This window comes from Podarcis muralis, chromosome 3, assembly GCF_964188315.1.
Source record: "Podarcis muralis chromosome 3, rPodMur119.hap1.1, whole genome shotgun sequence".
NCBI classification, from domain to species: domain Eukaryota; kingdom Metazoa; phylum Chordata; class Lepidosauria; order Squamata; family Lacertidae; genus Podarcis; species Podarcis muralis.
In genome coordinates, this window is record NC_135657.1 from 8,048,873 (window position 1) to 8,059,291 (window position 10,419).

At 48.9% G+C, this 10,419-nt stretch overlaps 1 long non-coding RNA gene across 1 annotated transcript; it reads left to right on the forward strand.

Annotated features, from left to right (window-relative positions):
- The first annotated feature begins 454 nt into the window (after positions 1–454).
- On the forward strand, positions 455–3,546 carry LOC114593379 (uncharacterized). Its single transcript, XR_003705666.2, has 3 exons — positions 455–596; positions 1,071–1,216; positions 3,393–3,546. It is a non-coding gene; the product is annotated as an uncharacterized LOC114593379 (long non-coding RNA).
- Positions 3,547–10,419: the final 6,873 nt, after the last annotated feature.

A 10,419-nucleotide genomic window follows, 5' to 3' on the forward strand; every position in this document is an offset into this window, starting at 1 on the left:
TTGTCACAATTTTTACAGTACTTTCAGGGCTCCCATTTCTTTATGATTTTTCACATGGTTCACCTTATAATACCCCCCAAGGAAGATTAGATTGATGGTGAGGAGTGAAAAAGATTGTCCCGTGCTGAGCTCCTTTGAATACCTAGGAGACTCAAGTGAGGTAAAGAGCCTAAATAATACTAGTTTTAATAAATATTGCATTGTTGGTGGGGGGTTTCTTTTGGCACATTGCTTTTCTCCAACCCTCAGTTCTCTTCTTGTAAAATAAAATAAGAACTTGGCCTATCTTGAAGCCATAGCTCACACTATGCAAAGTATGAAGATTTTTTGATTTTTTTTAAAAAAAACAGCAGTCCCTTGCTGCAATCAGCTTCATGAAATATTTTGCTGACAGGTTTCTCAAGCATCTGAAACGTCACATCGTCTGCTATTGACAAACTCTCCAATAAATACAGAGTGACTGCAGATCTCTCCAGTCTCGCCTCCTGTCATCTCCTTTGGGAAGATCTTAAGGCACACAAGACAGTTTGTGGAAACCATGAAGGCCTTCTGCAGCCTCTTCCTGCTTTCCCTCCTTCTACTCTTCATTTCTCCAGGTGAGTCAAAGGCCTGGTATGAGGGACAATATTGCTCTGCTTAGCATATAAAGCCCTTAACAGCTTGGGGCCACTTTACTTGCGAGATTGCCTTGCTCCACATCAATTGTTTAGTGGGGCAGAACCTGCATTTTGAAACTCGCTTCCTATTGAAACCAAGCAGTCCCTCTTTCAGCGCCTGCTAAAAACATTCTTGTTTTGACTAGCCTGCACAAATGCTTAGAAAGTTGAAGTAATTTTAATTTGTGTTAACGCTTTAACTTACGTATGTCTTAATTTTTTCTTAGTTTTACTGGGGGGTTTTTGTAAACCGCTTTGAGGGTTTGTTTGTTTTTACAATCATGTGGAATATAAATTTTATGAAGTACATTACACTTAGCTAACTCTAAAGAAATTAGATATGTTGGTTAATGGCAATGTTGACAAGACTATTATCTGACCAGTTCTTCTTCCTTTTGTTTTGTCTGTATGCAGCATCCTTTCAAAAAATAGAAAACGGTTGGCAGTGTTCAAAAAAAAAGGGGATCTGCATGCGTTTTAAACAATGTCTATCACCTTACAAACCCATTGGGAAATGTGATAAGAACACCCTTTGTTGCAAAAAGTAAACTGCTTAAATGGCAAGTATACATTTCCTTCTAAATAATAATAATAATAATAATAATAATAATAATAATAATAATAATAATAATAATAATAATTTATTATTTATACCCCGCCCATCTGGCTGGGTTTCCCCAGCCACTCTGGGTGGCCTCCAACAAAGTTTTAAAATACAGTGGTCTGTTAAACATTAAAAGCTTCCCTAAAGAGGGCTGCCTTCAGATGTCTTCTAAAACTCTGGTAGTTGTTCTTCTCTTTGACATCTGGTGGGAGGGCATTCCACAGGGCAGGTGCCACTGCCAAGAAGGCCCTCTGCCTGGTTCCCTGTAACTTGGCTTCTCGCAGTGAACTTCAGTGTCCAGGCAGAACGAGGAGGGTGGAGATGCTCCTTCAGATATACTGGACCAAGGCCGTCTAGGGCTTTAAAGGTCAGCACCAACACTTTGACTTGTGCTCGGAAACGTACTGGGAGCCGATGTAGATCTTTCAAGAACCTGTGTTATGTGGTCTCGGTGGCTGCTCCCAGTCACCAGTCTAGCTGCCGCATTCTGGATTAGTTGTAGTTTCCAGGTCACCTTCAAAGGTAGCCCCACATAGAGCGCATTGTAGTAATCCAAGCGAGGGATAACTAGAGCATGCACCAGTCTGGCAAGACAGTCCGCAGGCAGATAGGGTCTCAGCCTGCATACCAGATGGAGCTGGTAAGCAGCTGCCCTGGACGCAGAATTGATCTGTGAGTCCCAGGCTGCACACCTGGTTCTTCAGGGGCACAGTTTCCCCATTCAGGACCAGGGAGTCCTCCACACCCACCCACCTGCCTCCTGTCCCTCAAAAATAATACTTCTGTCTTGTCAGGATTCAATCTGTTAGCCACCATCCATCCTCCAACGCCTCCAGACACTCACACAGGACCTTCACCGCCTTCACTGGTTCTGATCTGAAAGAGAAGTAGAGCTGGGTATCATCCGCATATTGATGGACACCCAGCCCAAACCCCCTGATAATCTCTCCCAGCGACTGCATGTAGATGTTAAAAAGCATGGGGGACAGCACAGAACCCAGAAAGCAATGTATAAGTTGGAACACTGGAGCCATTTCAAGGGGCCCTTGGGGGCCCGAGCACCCACCAAATTTTCCCTGTGGGTTCCCAGCTGCCAGCTGCTGCTGTCATCCACTGCCTTCCCTCTGGCTATCCAGCACCACAGTGGTGACTGAGCCTCTGCCATGGGGCCTATGTTGGAGCACACTCTGGCCACAGACATGCTTCCGGGGTATGCCTGTGTCCGCGCTGGGTGTTGGTGGAAGCCTTGAAGTTCAGCCTTGGACGGGTCCAAGGCCTCTGTGGTGCCAAAGAGTAGTGATGGTAGAGGGAGAGTAAACAGTGTGCACATGCCACAACGTGACACCATGACACTTGGAGGCAGCAATGCTTCTGAATAGCAGTTGCTGAAATCCACATGGGGGGGGGAGATTGTTCTTGTGCTCAAATCTTGCGCGTGAACTTCCCCCAGGCATCTGGTTGGCCACTGTGAGAACAGGATGCTGGACTTGATGGGCCATTGGCCTCATCCAGTGGAGCTCCTCTTAGGTGCAACAGGCTTTTGTGGTGCTCCAGAAGCCCCCCACAAAACCTGTTTGATCACCCGTATGTGATGCTCATGGAAATGAATGTCTACTGTATTGCCATTATCTCTGCAAAGCTTCTGTCCCAAGTGCCCATACAGAAGGAGCATTATGTTCCGAACTGTGTAACTCAAATAAGCCCCCACCCCAAGGCTGTATGATACCATGTTTACATCACTGGAGCAAAATGTTTCCTTTTTAGATTTTGCATTGCTTCTCTAAAGTTTGGACCTGGGTGGTGACACGTGAAGGCCAAATTAGGTAGCCTTGGATGTAACCACATCAGACATGATTGTGCAGGTTCAACATGTCCATGAACTCATGGATGGAATTAAATCTGGGCAAATGAGCAACTTGGTGAATACTGATGGCCAGGTGGTTTCAACTCAATGGAATAGCAGAGACCTGAAATTTGCAGTAAAGGATTTTGTTAATAGGTGGGTGGAGATGAACTGGAATGATATGTCTATCACCAAGTGTACAGAGCTTTGGAACAATGGCAGGACAGTTGAATTGCCAAATTGTGTTTGTGGACACTAACCCAGATTATCATATTCCTTCTCTCACCAGGAAATAACTGATTGGAGCGGATCTAATCAATGCCTCAGTTCTGCTAAAAGAATCGTCTCCTGACCTGCTTGCCAGCAAAAGAATGAGAAGATAATTGGACTCTGTCTGCTTTAGTACTCTTTGCTCAATAAAAGCATTGCAGTCATCTAAACAATTGATCGTGTTTCTCTTTGGGTTAAAAGGAGGTGGGAGGAGAATGCATTATTCTTCAAGACACAATTTATAACCAAACTTTATAATGGCAGGTGCCCCCATTTCAAAGGCACAATACAGCTATGCATATCCACATTCATGCATGAGAATGAAGATTGGATTCATCGCAGGGGGACTTTGCATCTAATTCAGCTATTTAGGCCCCCATTCAGCAAGGGAGCGGGTAGCGCTGTGGTCTAAACCACCGAGTTTCTTGGACTTGCCAGTTGGAAGGTCGGCAGTTTGAATCCGTGCAACGGGGTGAACTTCCATTGCTCTGTCCCAGCTTCTGCAGTTTAAAAGCACGCCAGTGCAAATAGATAAATAGGTACCACTGTGGCGGGCAGGTAATTGAAATTTCTGTGCACTCTGGCACTCTCCACGGTGTCCTGTTGCGCCAGAAGCAGTTTAGTCACAAACAAAGGCTCCCTTAGCCTGAAAGCAAGCTCAGCACCAAAACCCCATAGTCGCCTCTCACTGGACTTAACCGCACCGGGGGAGGGGCTTTACTAGTTGTGGATGCAACTTCTGTTGAGTGGATTATATTTTCTACATAGGTACAAGAAACATTTGGATACCTTAAACCATACAAAAGTGAATAAAGCGTCCCAAACTTCCGGGTTTCGCGCTCGCGCATGAGCAGATGGTCAAAATGACATCACCCGCGCACGTGCGGAAGTGGCGAAATGAGCATGTGCAGAAGCCGCAAAACGTGCATGCGCAGAAGCGGCGAAATGCAACCTGAGCACGGGCAGATGCTCTGTCACATCTTACGTTATGTTCAGGATGTGAACAGGGCTCCGGAACGGATCCCGTTCGTGTCCCGACGTACCACTGTATTATACTTCCAATTAAATGAAATCCAAAGTCCTTTCAGCATTATTCAGTTCACTCCATGAATAATATAAAGGATGAGGAAGAGTCAGCTCTAAGTTTCCACCGTAAAGCTTTGGCAATATTGAGCTTCCCTCCCTTTTCCTGTTTTTTAAACACACACAGTTCTGTTTAATGTCATATTCCATATCTGTAATCCAAATTCTTCCCTCCTCACCTGTAGAAATATAATTCTGAAGTAATATTCAAAGGGAGGGTTGGCAAATCATAAATGTAGAGAAGAACACTTTATATAAAGAAACCATAGGCTCCCCTCCCCCCACACCGTCTTTTGCAACGAATGAAGTCTTTTCTCAAGTTCAGACCTTAATGACCATACCGCATGGCTCAACTTCAGTGGCTGGCTCCTCCAAAGCCGTTGACCTCCTCCAGACAGCCCACTGAATCCCGAAGATTTCATCAGGTTAATGCACTGTTCGGTATTTCCTTGCTTTGGTACAATGTGTCTTCTTGAGCGGTTGCAGTCATGGACCACAATACCCAAAGCAGGAAATAATATATAGACAGAAACTTTCAAAACAATAAGTGCTATAGAACCACTGAGCTATGAGTGCACATCATGCTTAACGACATGAATTTTACTTTCTGATCTTTGAATATTATGGCTTTCTGAAGAATAATGTGCAACATATGTGGTAATTAACTTTTTTGGGTTCCTCTTGGTGAATAGATTTTGTCATCATGTCTTTCATGCCAGTTCATCCATGCAGAGGGCTTACGTGTCAGTATATCACGAATCCCTATAAATAGTTGGGCATTCAGAAGACACAGAACTCCCACCAGAGCATTCTGTTTCACTAATCTGCTCTTGCTGCTCGTGATGACATAAACTTAATCAAGGAGACAAAAAAAAGAGTTATTCGCCATATATTCTGTATTTTATTCATTGGGAAGCCATAATGTTCAAGGAGCAGACAGTAAAGTCCATGGCATTCTCCATTATATTTATTCAGGGTTCTGGGGTTCAATAGCATCTATTGTTTTAAAAGTTTCTGCCTATATGTTGTTTCCTGCTTCAAGCGCTGCAGTCCATGCCTACTATCCCTCAAGGAGACACAGTGAACCAAAGCAAGGAAATAATGATTTGACTAAATGCAATGTAGTTTCTTCTTGTTATGAAATCTCCCCCAGTTGTATTCAACCATATTGTGGATGCTCTCAAAGCACCAAAACAACATCTTTCCTACAGTCTCCTATGCCAACTGAGCACTTTTGCATTCAAGGCATTTGGTTCTGTGAAATCAGCCCTGAGTGCTCACTGGAAGGACAGATCCTGAAGCTGAGACTCCAATACTTTGGCCACCTCATGAGAAGAGAAGACTCCCTTGAAAAAAACCCTGATGTTGGGATTGAGGACACAAGGAGAAGGGGACGATAGAGGACCACTGAGCTATGAGTGCACATCATGCTTAATGACATGAAATTTACTTTCTGATCTTTGAATATTATGGCTTTCTGAAGAATAATGTGCAAAATATACAGTAATTAACTTTTTTGGGTTCTTCTTGCTGAATAGATATTGTCATCACATGTTTCATGCCAGTTCATCCATGCAGAGGGCTTCCGTGTCAGTATATCACGAATCCCTATAAATAGTTGGGCATTCAGAAGACACAGAACTCTCACCAGAACATTCTGCCTCAAGATTCTGCTCTTGCTGCTCAACTTGAGATCCAAGTCAAGCTTCAACAATGCAATTGCGCTGGCTCTTCATGGTTGCCCTTCTGTTTTCTGGGATGATCACATTTTCCGCAGGTAAAACATATATTGAAATTAAAAGCATTTGGACATAAATGACAAAAGAAAAAAAATGGGGCTGGAAGCATGTACTACTCCTGGTGCCCTCCATGAGGCAGGCTGAGGTAGGTGCCTCAGGTGGCCTAATTCAAGGGGCCCCTCTGTGGCCACCTCCACAGTTGCCTCCTGTGTCAATGGAGAAGCGAGCACAAATGGCTGAGGAGGCTTCTGGTTTCCATGGGAGCCCCTTGAGATCTCACTGGCTTATGGAAGCCACAACTGCACAACCCAGGTTACCTAGGCTTTGGTGGGGACGGACAGCACGGGAAGCCATCTTCCCTTTTCGCCTCAGGTGGTGAAATATACTCAGAGTCGCAAAGTGATTTCATGCTCTTTATTCAGCTCATAGTGGTGAGGAGGAATGAATGAATGTCCCCTCAAAGTATCTGCTTTATATACATTATTTACACACTGGGCTGCACCTGATTGGCTAATTCTGGAATTCTACTGTAAGCCAATCAGGTTGTGGATTCACTTACATCTGGAGCATGATTGGGTGGTTCCTGCCAACCAATCATACTGCTGCATTGTTCTAGGACCAATCAGACTGCTGCATTCTGAATCCTATTGTTCTAGGACCAATCAGACTGCTGCAATTTGGATCCTATTGTTCTAGGACCAATCAGACTGCTGCAGTTTGGATCCTATTCAACTCAGTACATAACACCCCTCCCCTCTTAGTTCCAGTCCTTCCCGGGAGGTCGCATTCATAGTCCTCGAGGTACGCCGGCAGCCTACGTGTGCGTTGCAGCCTGGGGTGTTCCCTGGTCCGGTGTTCAGGTTCTGGCTCATGTTCCAAGGATGCTGGCTGTGATGGGGCTGTTTGGTCTGGCGCAACCGGCTTGCTCAGTCGTGGTTCTGGTTCCGGTGTCCTTTCGGCCTTGCGCTTCCTCTCTGTATTTACTGATTCTGCCTCTCCTGCTGGCCCCTCCTGCTCTATGGGCCTCACTGCCCCTCTGTTCCCTTGGGACTCCTCTTCCCTTTCCTCCTCCTGGTTTTCTCCCGGGAATTGTCGCCGTATCGGGTCACAGTGGTGGCGCCAGCATTGCCCCCCATCTGTTAGCACCTCGTACGACACGGGGCCAGTGACCCTGGTGACTGTGGCGGGTACCCATGCAGGGCCTGCCCCAAAATTCTTTGCGTACACTGGGTCCTGGGCCTCGAAGGTCCGGGGGTTCTTGCCTTCCCCCACCACTACCTCATCCTGAGCTCTATCGGGGTGAAGGCGGTCCAATCTGATTGCAAGGCACCGACCCATTAGTAGTTCAGCGGGGCTCCGGCCAGTCGTTGAGGTGGGGGTGCTGTGCTGTGCTAGAAGGAATGTGGCAAGGCGGTACTTCCAATCCCCTTGCATCATGCGGCAGAGGGTGTCCTTGGTGGTCTGCACCATGCGTTCTGCTTGGCCATTGGTGGCAGGGTGGAATGGCGCCGAACGGATGTGGCGGATGGCGCTCTGCGCTGTGAAGGTTTGGAATTCTCCTGACGTAAATGCAGTCCCGTTGTCTGAGACGAGAGTGTCAGGGAGCCCGTGGGTTGCAAACAGCCTGCGTAGTACCCGGATAGCTGCGGACGTAGAAGTGGACGGTACCAGTGCGACTTCCAGCCATTTGGTGTAGGAGTCCACCACTATGAAGAATGTTTTCCCCTGAAAGGGGCCAGCGAAGTCCACATGCAGGCATGACCATGGTGCTCGGGCGGACTCCCAGGACTGGACTGGGGCCCTTGGGGAATCTGGGCGGGATTCTTGGCAGGCCTGGAAGTGTTTGACCCAGGCCTCTATCTCTCCATCGATCCCCGGCCACCACACATAACTCCTGGCAAGGGCCTTCATTCTTACTACCCCTGGGTGTGTCTCATGTAGGGCTGTGAGGACCCTTTTGCGGAGGGGCTGGGGAACAACGACCCTGCTTCCCCATAACAGGCACCCCTTGTGGGCCGACAGTTCATGTTTGCGGGTTGTGTAGCTGGCAAATTCTGGCCTGGGGCTGCTGCTGGGCCATCCCCTCCACACCCAGTCCAGGACCCGGGAGATGACCCTATCTTTCTTGGAATGGTGTGCCACTTCTTGTGCCTGAATGGGGCAGTCGGGAAGCAGCTCCAGGCTCATAACCTCTTGTGCAGGTGCTGGGTCGGGGCCTGTTTCCGGTAGTGGTAGCCTGCTGAGGGCGTCCGCATGACCCATCGCTTTCCCCCGGCGGTGAATCAGTGAATACTGGTAGCTGGCAAGGAAAATTGACCACCTGAGGACGCGAGGAGACAGCACTTGGGGGGTCTGCTTTTCTGGGGCAAACAAGCCAAGCAACGGCTTGTGGTCAGTCACCACGGTGAAGGGCCGCCCGTGCAAGAAATCATGGAATTTTTTTACTCCCTTCACGATTGCCAGCCCCTCCTTGTCTATTTGCGAGTAGTTCCGCTCGGTTGCGTTAAGTGTCTGGGGAAAGTATGCTACCGGTACCTCTCTTCCATCCGGGAGTTGGTGTCCCAGGACAGCGCCAATGCCATAGGGCAAGGCGTCGCATGCTAGCACCACCGGCAGCCTCTCGTCGAAATGTGCCAAGACCGAGTTTGAGACAAGCAAGTCCTTGACTGCCTGGAATGCAGCCTCCTGGCGCTGGCCCCACACCCAAGGGGCCCGCTTGTCCAGGAGTCTGTGTAGGGGCTCTGCTACCGCCACCTTGTGGGGAAGGAAGGAATGGTAAAAGTTCAATAGTCCCAAGAAGGCCTGAAGTTCAGTCTTGCTCTTGGGTGCTGGGGCATCACAAATGGCCCGTACCTTGTCCCCGGTCGGGTGGATCCCTTCTGCGTCCACCATAAATCCCAGAAAGTCCACCTGAGGCACTCCTAGTAGACATTTTTCCCGCTTCACCTTGAGACCCGCCGTCTGGAAACGGTGCAGAACGGTGCAGAGGCGGTCCTCAAACTCTTCTGGTGTGGGCCCGGCAATCAACACATCATCGAAGAAGGGGGTGACGCCAGGAATCCCTTTAAGGAGCGAGTCCATTAGATTCTGGAATATGCCTGGTGCCACACTGACACCGAATTGCAGCCACTTTACCCTGAACGCTCCTCTGTGCGTCACAATCGTCTGTGCCTCTGCTGTGGCTTCATCTACTGGCAGCTGTTGATATGCTTGGGCCAAGTCCAGCTTGCCAAAAATTTTCGACCCAGCCAGGGTGGCAAGGACATGGCTGACCACTGGCACTGGGTATGCATGGGCCGTGTCCCACGGTGTCCTGGGACACCGTGTTTATGGTACATTTGTAGTCTGCGCAGATGCGGACCGAACCATTAGGCTTGACTGGTGTGACGATTGGGGTTTCCCAGGGGGCATTAGGCACCGGCTCCAGCACTCCTTGCTCCACGAGCTGGTCCAATTCCTCGTCTATACGGGGTTTCAGGGCGAACGGGACCCAGCGGGCCTTGAGCCTGACCGGTCGTACTGTGGGGTCAAGCTGTAGAGCAATGGGGGGCCCCGTATACTGTCCCAATTTCCCATCGAAAACCCCTGGAAATTCCTTGCATATGGCATCCACGTCCACTTGTAAGCTAGTGTGGTTCACCCCAGTGATGGCTAGCCCCAGTGGTCCAAACCATGCCAATCCCAGTAAGCTAATGTAGGGGCCCTTGACCACAAGCAAGTCCAGTTGCCGTGTCCGCCCTCGGTATTGCACCCTGAAGGTCCCCACCCCCATTGTGGGGACCTTACGTTTCTGGAAGTCCCGGAGGGTGAATGGGGCCGGCCTGGGTTTGGGACCCCCAGTAGGACACAGTTTCCTTAAGGTCCTTGCTGAGATTATGGATAAAGTTGAACCCGTGTCAAGCTCCATGCGGCATGGGGCCCCCTCTATCTGTACCTCTACATAAATTTTCTCTACGTTGGGGTGGGGCAACTGGTATACCTGGAAGTCCGTGAGCTCCGTCGAGTTGCCTTGGTGCGTTGGGCCCCGGGACCTGGGGCTCTTGGATTGGTCATCTGATGCCTGGTGTCGGGTGGGCCGAGCTCGACACACCCGGGCGATGTGTCCCGATTTTCTGCACTGCCTGTACTCTGCGTTGCGGAAACGGCAGGTCCTCCTCTCGTGACTTTCCCCGCAGCTTGCGTAGTTCCCTCCTTCTTGTCGAGGCAGCTGTGGTATGTGGGCTG